A 16,322-nucleotide genomic window follows, 5' to 3' on the forward strand; every position below is an offset into this window, starting at 1 on the left:
ACGTGTGAATGATGCTCTAGGAATAGCATTGGTATGGAATTGTCACTAAACCCCGCATGCAGTTGAAACTTACCTTGCAGTTCATAAAGATGTGCAGAATTAAACAGTACAGCCCACCACAGAGATTTCACGATGGTATTTCAAAATGGCTCGCCTGAGTTGTTGCCTTTTATGTTTGAGCAAAGCCTTGTAATTATTATTAATTTGGAGACGTTTGATCTGCAGCTCTATATTTGATCTAATTAAGGGAAAGCTTTTACAGCCTTTAATTTTAAATTTGTAAATGGCATGAAAACACGATTTAGCTGCCCTCATGGGTATGATGATAAATTATAAAATCAAATGACTTTATCATGAAAATGATGATAAGAATGATAATTGTAATAATCTAATTGATGAAGGTGAGCAAGGCATTTATCCAGCAGCAAAGCTTCTTAAATATCTATTCCATCATTTTTCTAAAATTTCTTTTGCAAAGTTCACAATAAGATAAAGACAATTTCTGTATAAGAATAAGAATAAATAGCATTGATAATTGATATTCTGCTTATCTTAATAAAGCAAATACTCTAAATGTTTGAACATTGAGTGCAGAGAGAAGAAATGCCAGGGTGAATCTGCAGCAGCACAACTGGACACCTTCATCTGCTCCAGCTGCAACAAAACATGCCTCTCCATGTCTTTATAGCCACAGAAGGGTGCTGCAACCATCCAACAGCTGGACCTCACTTCCAAAAGCTCTCTACTCCATTGTCTCCTGAGACAGACAGATGCCAATAATCTCCTGACATTCGTCACTTCAGAACATTGCAAAAAGTGAGCATCTTTTTCATATTCAGGTATTTGATATGTTTTGTGATATGCCAACTTTACTGTGGCACATGTTTTCTCAAACTATTCATAAGAACATAAGAAAAACTTTCTGGATCAAGCCTATCAAATCCAGAACTTGTTCTCACAATGCCAAGCCAGATGCCTATGGGGACGTGCAAACAGGACCACAGCACAAAAACACTCTCTCCTCCTGTGCCTTCCACACAGCTGGAATTCAGAAGTGTTATTGACTCCAACCTAGAGGGTCGTGGTGTCTGCTGGAGCAAGAGACCATTCCATTTCCAACCCCTAGCAAGACCCATTATTGAACTTGTTCATACATTTGCTATTATTTCTAGACCTACACCTAATGCTACATGTTTGTGGTAGAATACAAGCAATATTTTTGGTGCTAAATATAATATATAACCAGTGGTGGCTGGGGGCCACCAAGACTGGTGGGACAGGAGGCAGAGAATCCACGCAGTAGGCGGGGTGAGAGCCAATAACACAGAGAGCTGGTTTGGTCCACATCCTCTTCTCTGCAGAGGTCTACAAGGACAACTGTGATGGTCTGGGAGTCTGATTCAGAAGCTGAACCTGAGGAGTCCCAGCCTGCACATGAGTCCCTGCCTCCAGGGCCGGCTGAGCCGGGGCAGGGGCTTGAATCTGAAGGGCCTGCACCTGTGCCGGATCCTCAGGAGCAGACACCAGATGTATCCACTCTGGCTCCGGAGGTGATTGAGGACCCATTGCCTGCCGGTGCGCCTCTCCCAGCCCTGTCAGGGGAAGGGGAAGCTGCTCCTGGGTCCAGTAACCCTCCAGCCTCTCCTGAGCTGCAGAGGCTCAGGGCAGAGAGGCGGAGGGAACTGGTTTCTCCCAGGAGGAGTGCTCGCCTTAAGGCCAGGAGAGGCGGGTCACCTGTGGGCCAGGACCACCCCTGGCCTCAGAGGAGATAAAGGCCAATCAGCCCAGTCCCAGGTTGCGGGAGCAATGTCGTTGGAAACCTGTTTCTGCCAGCACCCAAACCTGTTCTTCCGGAGTTCCTGACCAAGCCCGGCTTCTCGCTTCGGATGCCGCTTCGCCCTTTGTGGACAGTCTCCAGACCCTTGACCCAGGAGCAGACTCTGACCACACCTCACAGTAACCTCCCCCCGGGACCAGCACAACAACACTGAGACTAAGGAGGAAACTGGTGGGAAGAGCCACCCCTGGAACACTTAAAAAGAAGGAGAAAGGAAGAGAGGGGCTGAGTGAGTTCAGTGGGGCAGTGCCCCATTCACCTTAGTGGATCAGCCTCCAATGCATTTACGATTATTATTTTTTTTTTGTAAGGTGGGGTGTTGCTTCCTCCACATCTAACTTTTTGCATGAAACCCAAAACATTAGTCATTCCTTTTCAGTGAAAAGTGTTTTCTCTTGAAACTCTACCTTGTATAATGATCTGACTTAGTAAGCGCAGAGAAAGCCATGGGTGGTGGGGATGGAAGATTCACAATTTATTCTACCATTCCTCCTTTCCCTGGTTTTGTAGAGTTCTTTGCCTTGATCCAGAATTACACTCCAGGCTAAAAAGCCAGCCAGATTCTGCTCATTAGCACCATTCATCTCTTTAGGTGGCAGGCATGGGGAGAGAAAGGCTAGGCTAGGACCCCTCCTGATTCCATTATCAAGGATTGGTGCTATTGAGGAAACTCTCTCTGGGGCTGTGAATTGAAGGCTAATGCCCCCCAGAAAGCCCAAAATCAACCTAAATAAAGATATAAATTTGTGTACCAAATCACTTATCCCACCCTTCGTTTCTCCAGCCATGTTGTAAAGGGGGGTTTCAACATGAACAATATATCCCTACTGTGCAATTTGTTATTATTACTTTTATTCAATACCTGCCCTTCACCAGCAGGTCCCAGGGCAATTTACAACATCAAAAGCCATTTAAAACAACTTACAATCACAAAGATAGAGTGGTTCCTAAAAAATAAACATCTCACGTGTCAAAGGCCAGGGTAAAAAGGTGGATCTTCCACATTCGCTATACCCAAAAAGGTATAGTGAAGTTGCGAGATGTAACCCTGAGAGGAGGGGTTACAATTTATGAGCTGCCACAGAGAACCAGATATCCTCTAGATTAGAATATCTAGTTGGCCACTGTGATAACAAGTTGCTGGATTTAATGGGCCTTTGGTCTTGTTCAGCACCAAGGAGAGCTCCAAGTGAGCAACTTGCTCCAACTAGGGGTGGATGAGAACTGAAGCCTTTTAAAGCCCCTGCATTCAGTCTATGTCTCCTATGCCCCACATCCTACTGGAGAACTAAAGCATCTTAAAAAGCCAACCCTCTGGCCTGAAGACAGCACTTCTACTGCCCTCCATGGCTTCCTACCCAGTACACTCTTTCCCCTGTTGAACTGGCAAGGAACTGAGGGAGGCATTCAGTTCCTATGGCCCAGAGGAAGGCACCCAGAAGCATCTTGGCTTTCCAATGCCCTGGTGTTGTGAGATCTGGTTCAGTGGAATCCTGCCTGCCAGTCTCATCTTCACTAGTTCTGTGATCATCCTCATCAGGATCAGAGCCAGGAACCCAGTTTGGCTTCTCAGCTGGTGGCATTGCATTGTCCAGTTATGGGCATTGCTGTACTCTAGGATCATGACATCAGTGATTGTCTCTCAAATCAGCAAATCCACAAACATTAGTCTCTAATACCCCCTTTGGGGGTACAGCACTTGAGAGGATAGGTGCTCAATGCAGTGACGACTTTTTTTCACCAGCTCTGTGAAACACCCTTTCTGCTGAAATATGAGAGTTTACATCAGTATTGGCATACCGCTGAGTCCTGAACATGCACATGTTTAGGTAAGCATTCCCCTGTATTTGAACTTCTGATTTTCTTGTTCTGTTTGTTTTTAACAATTTTAATTGTCATGCTTCTTAGCTGGCTTTGTATTGAATACTTTACTTAAGAATGTTTTGATGTCCTAATCAGATTGTTAATTGTGTGTTTAACTTATGTCCACATTTTATAATTGATTTTTTAATACCTTTAAGCTACTTGGAAGTCAGCTTGGTGTATAAGCGGTATATAAATTAAATAGCAATACAAGTGAAGAGTTTATTATGCTGCCTGGCAGTTACAAAATATGCTCATCCACATTCACAGCAAGCTGCTCTGAAGTCTCAAGACATGAATCTTGCAGGAGAGTATCTGAAGAAATCTCTGCAAACAAGGAGCCTAGGGATGAAGGCTGAAATGAAACTAATTAAGAAAAAGCAGAGAGTGATTTCAGTTAAAGGATTCCTTCAGGGCTTGGTGTAGAACTGGCTAGCAGTGGACACAGACAATTGGTCTACAGCAGCTTTTTGTGTAAGAAAGCATCAGTCAAGAGCATTGGCTTGTTCTGTTCTTTTGTCTGCATTCACCATAATTTATATGGCTGTCAAGGCAAGGAAAAACAGGAAAATAGGAATCTGCTTTCTATCAAGACAGACCACTGGTCACTCTCAGCTCAGTACTGCCTGCACCAATAGGATGTGGTTTCCCCATATCTGAGGCTGGGGATTGAGCATGGGACCTTCTGCCTGCAATGAAGGTGCTCTTCTGCTGAGCTATGGCCTTTCCCCAGAGGAAGAGGCTCTACACTGGGGGATCTTTGCCTCTTCATATCATATAATCACAGAATTGTAGAGTTGGGATCCCAAGGGTCATCAAGTCCAACTCCTTGCTATGCAGGAATCTCAGCTAAAACATCCATGGCACATGACCATCCAACCTTTGCTTAAAAACCTCCATGGAAGGAGACCACCACACCATTGTCAAACAGCTCTTACTGTCAGAATGTTCATCCTGATGTTTAGTCAGAGTCTCCTTTCTTGTCACTTGAAGTCATCGGTTTGTGTCCTACCCTCCAGAGCAGGAGAAAAACAAGCTTGCTCCCTCTTCCATGTGACAGCCTTTGAGATATTTGAAGATGGCTATCATATCTCCCCTGGGCAAAGGGCTGGGTAACAGGATGCAACCACAGCTCCACATAGCATCCTCTTGCGAGGTCTCCAGCTCATTGTGAGAGGTATCAGTATCTTCAATATGTGGATGACACACAGGTCTACACCCTCTATACCATCTGAACCACAAGTAGCCAGTGCTGAACTTGTGTCTGGAGGCTGTAATGGGTTGGATGAGGGCCAATAAACTGAATCCAAACAAGTTGGAGGCACTATTGATGGGTGGTAATGTGTTTTGCATAGGGTTGTCCTTGATGGCCCTGCAACAGCAGCAATTGTAGTGTAGGATGCAGCAGCCAGAGGGCTGCTTGAGGCACCTGCCGTTTAAGACCTAGACTGAGATTTTGTGTTGGCTGCCTCTATATTACAGGACTCAATTAAAACATATTAATATTAGGTATTAATATGTATGACTTTGGACCCACCCAAGTACTTGATGGAACTCCCTCCCCCCCAATACCAGGTCCTGTGATGAGCTTGGTGGTGACTTTTCATTGTCCCACCAGTGACGGTAGTTCACTGTGTAATGATGCAGGATAGGACCTTCTTTGTAGGCCACTTGATTCAATTTTGTCTTCATCCAGTGAGCCAATCATTTCTCCTTCTCTTTCAGCTTCCTAGTCATTGACAAATAGGCTTCATAGATGTTCCCCTACAGTTGTATCTGCAATGATCAGGCAGATGTGATGTGCATTATATTTTAGGGGACAAGAACAACCTGAGCTCCACTTCAAAAAATGTCACACGGTTGGTCAAGGAAGTGTTTCCTTGGTTCTGTGTTCCTGTGATAGAGAGACAGAGAGAGAGAGAGAGAGAGAGAGAGAGAGATTTGTCTACATAATCATAGATCATCTGTGATTCTTGGCATGCGGGTTGGAGTCTCTTCCATGATAATGACAAGAGGAAAATCTGTTGGAAGATTTAATAAGTGCACTCACTTCTATAACAGCTTTTATATACGCTCAAGCTGCTCTGTCCCGACATAGAAATGCAGGGCTCGTTCGGCAGTCTTTGTGCATCTCTTTTAATGACTTCATTAATCAAATCAGGTAGGGGGAAGGAGGGGCTGGGTGGGTGTTTTCTTTCAAGTCCTTTTCAATAGCTGTGGGATAAGAAGAGAATATCGGTTTAGCTGATCCTTGTAGGAGGTTATTGTGCTGTAGACACAAAGTCGATCAATCAAGCATGAATATTTTCTCTCTCCTCTTTCCCCTCTTATAGTTTTCATAAAATCTTTTTTGTTTAAAGGACTGTATAACACAGTTAACTCCCCCCCCCCCTCGTTAACTGTTTGAACATCCTAAGCTGGTGTATTGATCCATCCTGACCAATGCCATCTACACTTGTGGATAGTGCTTCTCTAGGGTCTCTTCCATCACCCGCTGCCTCTTTTAAAAGAAGGTGCTAGGGATCGAACCTCAAATGGAGTGCTTGGGAAGCAAATGCCTTGGCAATGAACTATGGGCCCTCTCCATCTTTTTAAAAAATGTAGGGTTTTAGGGGGTTTTTTGCAGCTGAGGTATGTTGCCAGAGTGTGCAGTTCTGTGCAGATTAGTCAAACAGTGGCAACTGAAATCTATCCTGGTGAAGAGAGCCTACACAAGGGTCTGTGCGTGGAGCAGAATAATGAAAGGAAATGCTTAGGGAGCACAAGAGCTAAAGGTGTTCACCCTCAAAAAATCAGTAGTAAAGCTTGCTTCTGATCAAGAAACACACCTGACCCCTGCTAATTGCTACCCCCTGTAATTTAGAAATATTTCTTGCAATTCTAGATTATTTCTGGACCACCACCACCACCCTTTACTATTGAGCATAATCTAGAATCCAGCCATTTTGTGAAAAAAAAGGATGCACTCCAAGGTGTCCATGTGTCCTGCTTTACAGAGGACTGTGCTTCATTTGAAGGGTGCAGTCCTGTTTGGAGGGCTGTCCAATCGAAACCAAGATTAAAGAGGTTGGGGGGCCTTGGAAGTTGCTCATCAGCACTCAACTCCTGGACAGCAGACTGAGCAGCCACACAGGTCACTGTGCTCCACAACAATTATTTTTGTATATCTATCATCTATCTATCTATCTATCTATCTATCTAATCTATCATCTATCATCATCTATCTATCCATCTGTCATCTATCTATCATCTATCTATCTATCTATCTATCTATCTATCTATCTATCTAGAGCCAGTGTAGTGTAGTGGTTAAGAGTGGTGGACTCCTAATCTAGGGAACCGGGTTCGCGTCTCCGCTCCTCCACATACAGCTGCTGGGTGACCTTGGGCTAGCCACACTTCTTTGAAGTCTCTCAGCCCCACTCACCTCACAGAGTGTTTGTTGTGGGGGAGGAAGGGAAAGGAGAATGTTAGCCGCTTTGAAACTCCTTCGGGTAGTAATAAAGTGGGCTATCAAATCCAAACTCTTCTTCATCTATCATCTATCATCTATCTATCTATCTATCTATCTATCTATCTATCTATCTATCTATCATCTATCTATCTATCTATCTATCTCTATCTATCTATCATCTATCTATCTATCTATCTATCTATCTATCTATCTATCTATCATCTATCTATCTATCTATCATCTATCATCTGTCTTTCTATCATCTATATAGCTATCTATCATCTATCTATCATCATCATTATCTATCTATCTATCATATCTATCATCTATCATCTATCATCATCTATCATCTATCATCTATCATCTATCATCTATCATCTATCATCATCTATCATCTATCATCTAAATCAACATGCGCAATGATTTGGAAATCTGTACCCTCTTCCTTTGGTGTTGGCATTCCCTCTCACTGATTTGGCAAAGTGTAAATGACCACCCTAATGCCCTCCCATCTTTCATGGGGTGGCCTAGCCAACATAAAGGCCAAGAATGGATAAGGATTGATGGCATCATCAGCCCATATTGGCATGCCAAGCTTCATAGCAGGGCATCAGTACAAGGAAGGGATTTTCAGGCTTGCTTCTATCCATAAAGTCACCTTATACAGTGGTACCTCAGTTTTCAAACGTAATCCATTCCGGAAGACTGTTCAAGTTCTGAAACATTCAAAAACTGAAACTCAGTAGCCGACAGCTAGGCTTTAGGGTTTTGCACTCAGTGGAAGTTGTGTTTCCTGTTCGACTTCTGAGGCGCGTTATGCGTTTACAGTGTTTGAGTTCTGAAATGTTCAGAAAGGAGGCATTCAAAAACCAAGGTACCACTTTATCTGTATATTTTTATTGGGGGGGGGGGGATGTTATACGTCTCTGAGTTACTGTCTCCTCTCCACTTGGATATGCATTTCAGGTTCCAAGCCACTCTATAAAATGAAGATCTGCCTTCCCTCATTCACTATAATGGGTAATTAAAAAATAAATAAATCTGTAACCCCCCCCCCCATTTTGACCAAAGTGCATGAAATTTATCAGCACAGAAGCCCTTCCAGAGTGGATTAAGCATGCCATGTTTTCAGTTTTATAAGGGAAGGCTTTTGGTGGGGGAAGTAAAGAGATTTCATGTTCCTCCGTAATCCTTTATGGAAAGGGAATGTGGGTTTCATCTATTTATTACCTTAAAATAATTAAGAGGTGGCCAAGTGGTGTGAATTCTGATTTGCACATTTAAAAAAGAAAATGTTGCAGCTTCACAGTGGGAGTGTTTGTGTGTTCCATATTCTTGCAGGGATTCCAGTATGTCTTTACAGGTCTCTGCCAGGCCTTACAACATCCTGAAATGCTCCCTGTGGAGTTGTAAAGAATTATAGAATCATAGTTGGAAGGTACCCCAAGGGTCATCTAGTCCAACGTCCTGCAACGCAGGAATCACAACTAAAGAACCCCTGACAGATAGCCACCTGATCTCTGTTTTAAAAGCTCCCATGATGAAGAGTCCACCACTTTCCAAGCTAGACCTTTCCAATGTCAAACAGCTCTTACTGCCAGGAACTTCTTCCTAATGTTTAGTCAGAGTCTCCTTTCTGGAAATTTGAATCCATCAGTTCAGGTCCTACCCTCTGAAGCAGCAGAAAACAAGCTTGCTCCATCATCCATGTGACAGCCCTGTGTTGGGCTGTTTTTTGTTGTTAAAGCAGAGCAACATCAGATTTTTTCATTTAGGGGTTTTTAAACTTAACTTAAGCTCTTAACTTTTTTTTCAAAGAAACTCCTCCGCTGCTGTGCTATAATGAAAACAATCCAGAGCTCTTCAGTTTTCTACAGCGACAACTTTGACTCTTGCAAGTTCATATACAGGGAGATAGAGAAGGAGAAAGAGAGAGGTGCCAGGACGATGTTTTCTAGTCTAGCCTCCCCCCTGATGTATGAGTGTCACAGCCGAACGATGCTAACAGCACTGAGTAGGTGTAGACAAACAGAAAAGTGTTCAGACGTCTTTTGCGTGGGATGCACTGACAATTAGCCAAGGTTAACAGCAGAACGTTTATTTGTCTGAGGAACAATTCAATCACATGCACACAAAACTGAAATCTGAGGCAAATATCATGAGCACTTGTCATCTCCTGACCTCATTCCCATCCTGCTAATTTCTTCTGCCTTCCACCTTCTTCCAACTAGATTATAGCATAACTTTGTGGTGTGTGGGGTTTGTGTGTGTGTGTGTGCGCGCGCGCGCGTTCAAGTTTCCATAGAGGAATGTTCAGGCATACAGTCCTTGCAGAAGTGGCACTGTGGAGGAACAGTTTTGCTGTGGGTTGTAGCCAATGAGAATGTGAGAGAACAAGAGAGAGCTCTGGTCAAATAAGGAATCATAGAATCATAGAGTTGGAAGAGACCACAAGGGCCATCGAGTCCAACCCCCTGCCAAGCAGGAAACACCATCAGAGCACTCCTGACATATGGTTGTCAAGCCTCTGCTTAAAGACCTCCAAAGAAGGAGACTCCACCACACTCCTTGGCAGCAAATTCCACTGTCGAACGAAGCAGCAAGGAGATCTGTCACACCAGATAATAAAGTATGTTGGCACCAATAGGCTAGAACAGGGATAACCTATTCCCTCTAATGTGGTTCCCTCTAGATGTTTTGTCTCATCTGCCCCACACACATGGCCAGGGGTGATGGGAGTTGTAGTCTGACAACACCTTGAGAGCACCTCATTGGGTATCTTGAGCTTCAACATGCTAATCTCCACAAATTTTCCATTTCCAATCACAAGAATATAAGAAGAGATATTGCTTCTGCTACTACACCTCTCAGAACAAGCAACAGGAAAACAATCCATGTTAGCATTCAAAGCGCAGACTTAACCTAGGGATCAAGGGATGCTCTTAATTGGTACATCTTAATTGGTGCAGCTGGTATAGCTTTCTGAGCTGAAGTAAACCAAGTGTACAGGAATATGGTTCTGACATTTACAAATGATTAGAGGCCGGAGTTCAGAGTCCTTGCATTTTTTTAAGCTGTTTGTCACCTCTGAAGACACGAAGGAAGCACATTTACTTTCATCTTAAGCGCTCGCTTTCCAAAAAGTTTCCTCTAACATCTCCCCACTCTGTATGTCATTCCTTCCTCATAGGGCATCATTCAATAAAAAAGGTAGTGGAGGTGGGCATTCTGCTTTGGTTCAAGTCTTATGCTATTATTTCTTGTGAGCAGTAAAATCTCTGGCAAACTCGCAGGTTCTCAACATTAAATGATGATGGTGATGGTGATGCGTTATCTATAAAGTAGCAACCATCAATGAAGCTCCGTCTAGTATTTGCTGTACTGTGATAAGCTATTAAGCCTGACATCCTATACATGTAAAAGCTTATTCACTGGAGGTTTTTAAGAAGAAGTTGCATGGCCATGGCATAGCAGTCAACTTTTCCCTTTTCTAAAGGGAAATTCCCTTATTCCAAATAGGATTCCTCGCAAGAAAAGGGAAAAGTTGACAGCTATGGGCCATGGATGCCTTGGTTGAGATTCCTGAATTACAGGGGGTTGAACTCAGAATCCCTCAGGGCCATTCAATCTCGGCTTAAAAACCTCCAAGAAAGGAGAGTCCACAGCTTTCTGAGGGAGACCATTCCACTGTTGAACAGCTCTTACTGTCAGAAAGTAATTCTTGATGTTTATTTGGAATTTCCTTCTTATGATTTGAGTCATTGGTTAGAGTCCTATCATCCAGAGCAGGAGAAAAACAAGCTTACTCCATCTTCCATGTGGCAGTCCTTGAGATATTTGAAGGTGGCTATCATATCTTCCCTGGGTATAGGGCTGAGTAACAGGATGCAACCAGAGCTCCACATAGTATCCTCTTGCGAGGTCTCCAGCTCTTGAGAGGTATCCATATCTTCAATATGTGGATAACACACAGGTCTACACCCTCCATGCCATCTGAGTAGCCATTTCAGCGCTGAACTTGCGTCTGGAGGCTATAATGGGTTGGATGAGGGCCAATAAACTGAATCCAAACAAGTTGGAGGCATTATTGATGGGTAGTAATGTGCTCTGCACAGGGTTGTCCTTGATGGCCCTGCTACAGCAGCAATTGTAGTGTAGGATGCAGCAGCCAGAGGGCTGTTTGAGGCACCTGCCATTTAAGACCTATATTGAGATTTTGTGCTGGCTGCCTCTATATTACAGGGCTCAATTAAAACATATTAATGTTAGGTATAAAGCCTTGAATGACTTTGGACCCATCCAAAGTGCTTGATGGAAATCCTCTCCCCACCCCATACCAGGCTCTATAATGAGCTTGGGGATAGCTTTTCATTGTTCCACCATTGATGGAAGCTCACCGTGTAATGATGCAGGATAAGATCTTCTTTGAACCTCTCTATCGCCTCTTAAAGTAGAAAATCTGCAAAACCCTTTATTTCTGAGTCCAGCTTCACGTATCCTACTGGTCATGTTATGCGGATACTTGATTATCGTCTTCCAAAGCAAAGACTCTATTCTGAACTTAAAAATGGAAAGTGTAATGCTAGTGGTCAACAAAAGAGGCTTAAAGACTCCCTCAAAGCAAATCTTAAAAACTGTAGTATAAACACAAACAACTGGGAAACACTGGCTTGAGAGCGCTCCTATTGGAGAACAGCCTTTACCAAAGGTGTCATGGGCTTTGAAGACCCTTGAACTCAGGACGAAAGGGAGAAACATGTTAAGAGGAAGGCACACTTGGCAAACCCTCACCGTGATCAACTCCCACCTGGAAACCTATGTCTCGACTGTGAAAGAACGTGTGGATCCAGAATTGGCCTCCACAGTCACTTACAGACTCACTGTTAAGACCGTGTTCATGGAAGACAGTCTTACTTGGCTATGACGGATCACCAAAGAAGAAGAAGTAGGAGCCTTAATGCTGACTGGCAGAGTGAAAAACAATTCCAGATGAGTTGCAAGGAGGGCCCAGCACTTAACACAAAGAACTTGGGTTCAATAAGTGTTTTCAGTGACTGGAGTGGCAGAAGGTTGAGAACAAACAGCTAATAACAGGTTTTACTGTTGTTATTCTGTCTCTCACAGCTACAATAAACCTACCATTAAAATTATGGACTGGTCACTTCTTCGTCAGAGGGCAAACGGGCAAATTTAGCAGGGGATCAAATACTTTTTTCCTCACTGTATATATATACTTGTGTGTGTGTTTGTGTGTGTGTGTGTGTGTGTGTGTGTATACATATATATATGCATATATAGCTAAAATATATAATATATAGGTAATATATTGCATATATAGGGATTGTGCCATCTCACAGACTCTTTTGGACTCTATCCAGTAATACATTGCTGAATAAAGTCTAACTAATTGGAAATCTGGTTTGAACCTCCATATTGAACCCACAAAGGGAATTTTCTCCCTCGCTCACCCTTTTTCTTCCTGGCAAACATCAGAGCCCCACCTGTCAGCAAGCCAGTGTAGCAACTTTGCCCCACTCATCAAGTTGCTTTGGGCCACGGGTTCCCCACCTCTGCAGCACATGATGGGCAAAACGGCAACAAGAGGGGCACAAATGCATGCTCCTCTGGCACAAACCTGCAGCCCCGACCCGGAAAGTCTATGAACCAGGCCAGAGGAAGAGAACAAAAGAGTTAATGAATCATTTCTGTTGCCTGACTTTGCTGTAATGTGTGGACGTCTTAATGACAAGATGGCTGTACAAAGAACACTGAAGCTCTCGAAAGAATGCTGCATACTCAGAGAAGAACAAAAGCCACAGAGGCTGAGGCACCGAGGCGTGAGGTTATCATTGCCATGCTTGTAACTTTGTGCTGTCAGGAGCTCCTTTGTGTTCCTCTATCATGTGTCTTTGGGGAGCAAGGATATATTAAGTTGTGCAGCAGACTTGTGGCACGTGCTGCTACAAGTGTAATAATAATGGTAATTGCTAGATGATCTGGCAGATGATTCCTCACACGAGCTTCCAGATTCTCTTTTTCAACTTAATGGGTAATGGTTACCTTTATGCATACCTTTATTTATTAGCATGTGAAAAGAGAGAGAAAACAAAGGAGGGGGTAAGTGCAATGTTTATTGCTTACTTGTCTTTCTGGCTCATGTAAAACAGGAGTGGGGAGCATTCGGCCCATTTCAAGGTCTCCCATGGCCTCCTCCCTCTTTCCCCTTCTCCCTACACTGCAATGACTAATCCTTCCATTTTTTGAAGAACCCATCTTATTTCTATGGTTGCAAGTTGTTTTAGACTGTTTCCAACATTGTGCTTTACTTGTCCCCGCCCCCCAAGTCTAATTGCTGAAAGGAGGATTATGGGGAGTTGGGCACAGCAGGGAAGGAAAAGGTTAATACTCCCTGCATGCTACTCTGTAAAGAAGTAGAGGCAGGGGATTAGAGCAATGGGTGCGTGAAGGTGTTGGGTGAAGAGCTCTGTCCTTGCTTGTTTGCCCTGCTTTTCATCTGACATCATAATGGTCGCAAGTGATTGACAGGCCTGCCTACCTATTAGACTTGGTCCACAGCAGAGTGAGATAGGTTTCTGAGCTGTACGCCCCTTGCTGTACAGTCTGGGATTTTGCCTAAGCAAAAATTGTCTTCCTGGTTCTGGTCTTTGGCTTGGCTTCTGGCTTTATCCCTCAGATCCGACACCCCCACCCAAAGTGCCACAACTTGTGGTTCCCAGCTCCATTTTGACAAATGGGTCAACCCATGACAATGGGATAGCTAAGAAAATGGACAGCTCTTGTCCCATTTAACTCAGGACTCTCTCTCTCTCTCTCTCTCTCTCTCTCACACACACACACACACATCTATCAACTGGGATTCTTATTCACCCCTTCCAGCTAGCCCTGCATAAGTGAATGGTTGCAATCTGTTAAAGATGATCACTATATCCTACTGCATGTCTGAACATCTTGGCTCAGGGTGTGGTCATATTTATTCAGTATATAATGATAATATAACTGCTAACATGTAACTAACAGGTCTCAATGGAAGCCACCCTATAGGTCCCCTCTGCTATTATCATTGGCCTTATTGGTTGTTCCACCACCCTCGGAACCTTGGCAGGATGGGGGTGGGTAACCCAGGAGAAGGAATTCTCTGTGGCAGACCCTAAGTTGTGAAACTCCCACTCCATATCTGGCAACAGAACCCATCTTATTTCTATGATTGCAAGTTGTTTTAGAGACTGTTTCCAACATTGTGCTTTACTTGTGGTAACCTGCACTTGGACCTTAGGGTGAAGGGCAGATATAATAATAATAATAATAATAATAATAATAATAATAATAATAGGTTCCATCTGCTCTGCTTTGCCAGCACACTGTGTTCTCTCTCCCATCCATACTGACATATCACATCCCTCATAGAGTCTGGACTTTAGTCCAAGAATTCTGTGGCTGTATGCCATTGCCCTAGATTTTGGACCATCTCTGGCGGTTCTTCTGTCCTTTTGTATCTAGCCGCCTTCCCTTTATGAGACATGTTCTTAATTACTCTTCATGCAACAGAGCACCATAACTGTTTCTCCACTGGCCTCCTTTCATCTGTTTCTCTTTCTTTCACAGGGATATCACTCCTTTAAATCTGTTAACACTGCAATCAATAAGCCAAGCATACAAGGACGTTTAGCATTTGCAGCGTCTGGACCGATGATTTTCTGTTTTTGATCTGAGCATAATTCCCCAGCCAAGCATTCAATTAAAATAAACAAGGGAGCACCTTGGAATGATCAAATGCCTAGCTGGGCGAGGGATTCGTTCAGAGTGAAAATGTTAAAATATTGAAAGTTCTGCATGCACCGGAAGAGCAGGCGACGCAATCCTAACTACTCAGAAATCATGCCAAGCAACTTTAAAGGTATGCAAATAAAAGGAAACCAGATGCTTCCAAGACATGAATGGCAACCTGTAACTAACAGGTCTCCATGGAGACATGGCCCAATTAATTGACTGACAGTCTCCAGGCCTACACTGAAGATTTAATAGACCAGTTTAATAGTTGTCCCAAGTTCCCCAGGAAATCCTGGAAAGCTTACATATTTTATATTAAAAAAAGAAAGAACCCCATAGGCAGCATTCTAGGCAGCCTTGCCATGTAAGGCATATTAGAGATGTGAAAAGGCCTATCAGAGGACACAGAAAAGAGACAAGCTCTGATGCTTTGGGTAATCAGCTGTTTATTAAGCGGGATGAGATTTGGGAAAGGCTCATTTGCTGGGAGCTCTCCCAACAAAAGATGGATTTGATAGGTCCAAGCATTAACAGATTCTTCTTGAAGCATCCCTCCAGTTAACTCCTGTCTAGGGTTGATGCTCCCATGCAGACTTGCAAGGCTGGTGCAGCTTTTTCAGCTTCTAGGAATGATTTAGGTGCTACAGTGATCAGGAAAACACAGAGCTTCATTTTGCACAGAAGAGCTCAGCACCCAAGACACAGAGCGAAACAGAGAGAACACAGCAAGCAGATCAGAATTGTAAAAGATGTGATCTGTAATACAGATGTCTTAAAAAGCAGAGACATCACCTTGCTAACAAAGGTCAGTATAGTTAAAGCTATGGTTTTCTCAGTAGTGATGTATGGAAGGGAGAGCTGGACCATAAAGAAGGCTGATCGCCGAAGAATTGATGCCTTTGAATTATGGCGCTGGAGGAGAATCTTGAAAGTCCCATGGACTGCAAGAAGATCAAACCTATCCATTCTTAAGGTAATCAGCCCAAATGCTCACTGGAAGGACAGATCCTGAAGCTGAGGCTCCAATACTTTGGCCACCTCATGAGAAGAGAAGACCCTGGAAAAGACCCTGATGCTGGGAAAGATGGAGGGCACAAGGAGAAGGGGACGACAGAGGACAAGATGGTTGAATAGTGTTCTCGAAGCTATCAGCATGAGTTTGACCAAACTGTGGGAGGCAGTGGAAGACAAGAGTGCCTGGCGTGCTCTGGTCCATGGGGTCACAAAGAGTCAGACACGACTAAATGACTAAACAACAACAATACAGATGTGAGACAAATCTTGGGGCTCTCACACACCCCTATTTAAAAGAGAAGTAGACACAACTGAGCTTTAATTAGGGGTGCACACAGATCTCAAGATTTGCCTTAAACTGGGAAA

At 43.6% G+C, this 16,322-nt stretch overlaps 1 long non-coding RNA gene across 2 annotated transcripts in view; it reads right to left on the bottom strand.

The window, feature by feature from the left end:
- Window positions 1–3,063: 3,063 nt before the first annotated feature.
- Window positions 3,064–16,322, bottom strand: part of LOC310657763 — a 40,662-nt gene continuing 27,403 nt past the window's right edge. The window contains exons 1-3 of one of the 2 annotated variants that reach the window (XR_014501910.1): window positions 7,828–7,965; window positions 5,751–5,914; window positions 3,065–5,594 (exon numbers count right to left, since the gene is read on the bottom strand). This is a non-coding gene — a long non-coding RNA (uncharacterized lncRNA). Of the gene's footprint in view, window positions 5,595–5,750; window positions 5,915–7,827; window positions 7,966–16,322 lie in introns of those variants that run through there. The other variant, XR_014501909.1, reaches the window with a different exon arrangement.

The sequence above is a fragment of the Podarcis tiliguerta genome (assembly GCF_965153285.1).
Source record: "Podarcis tiliguerta genome assembly, chromosome: 9".
Taxonomy (NCBI): Eukaryota; Metazoa; Chordata; class Lepidosauria; order Squamata; family Lacertidae; genus Podarcis; species Podarcis tiliguerta.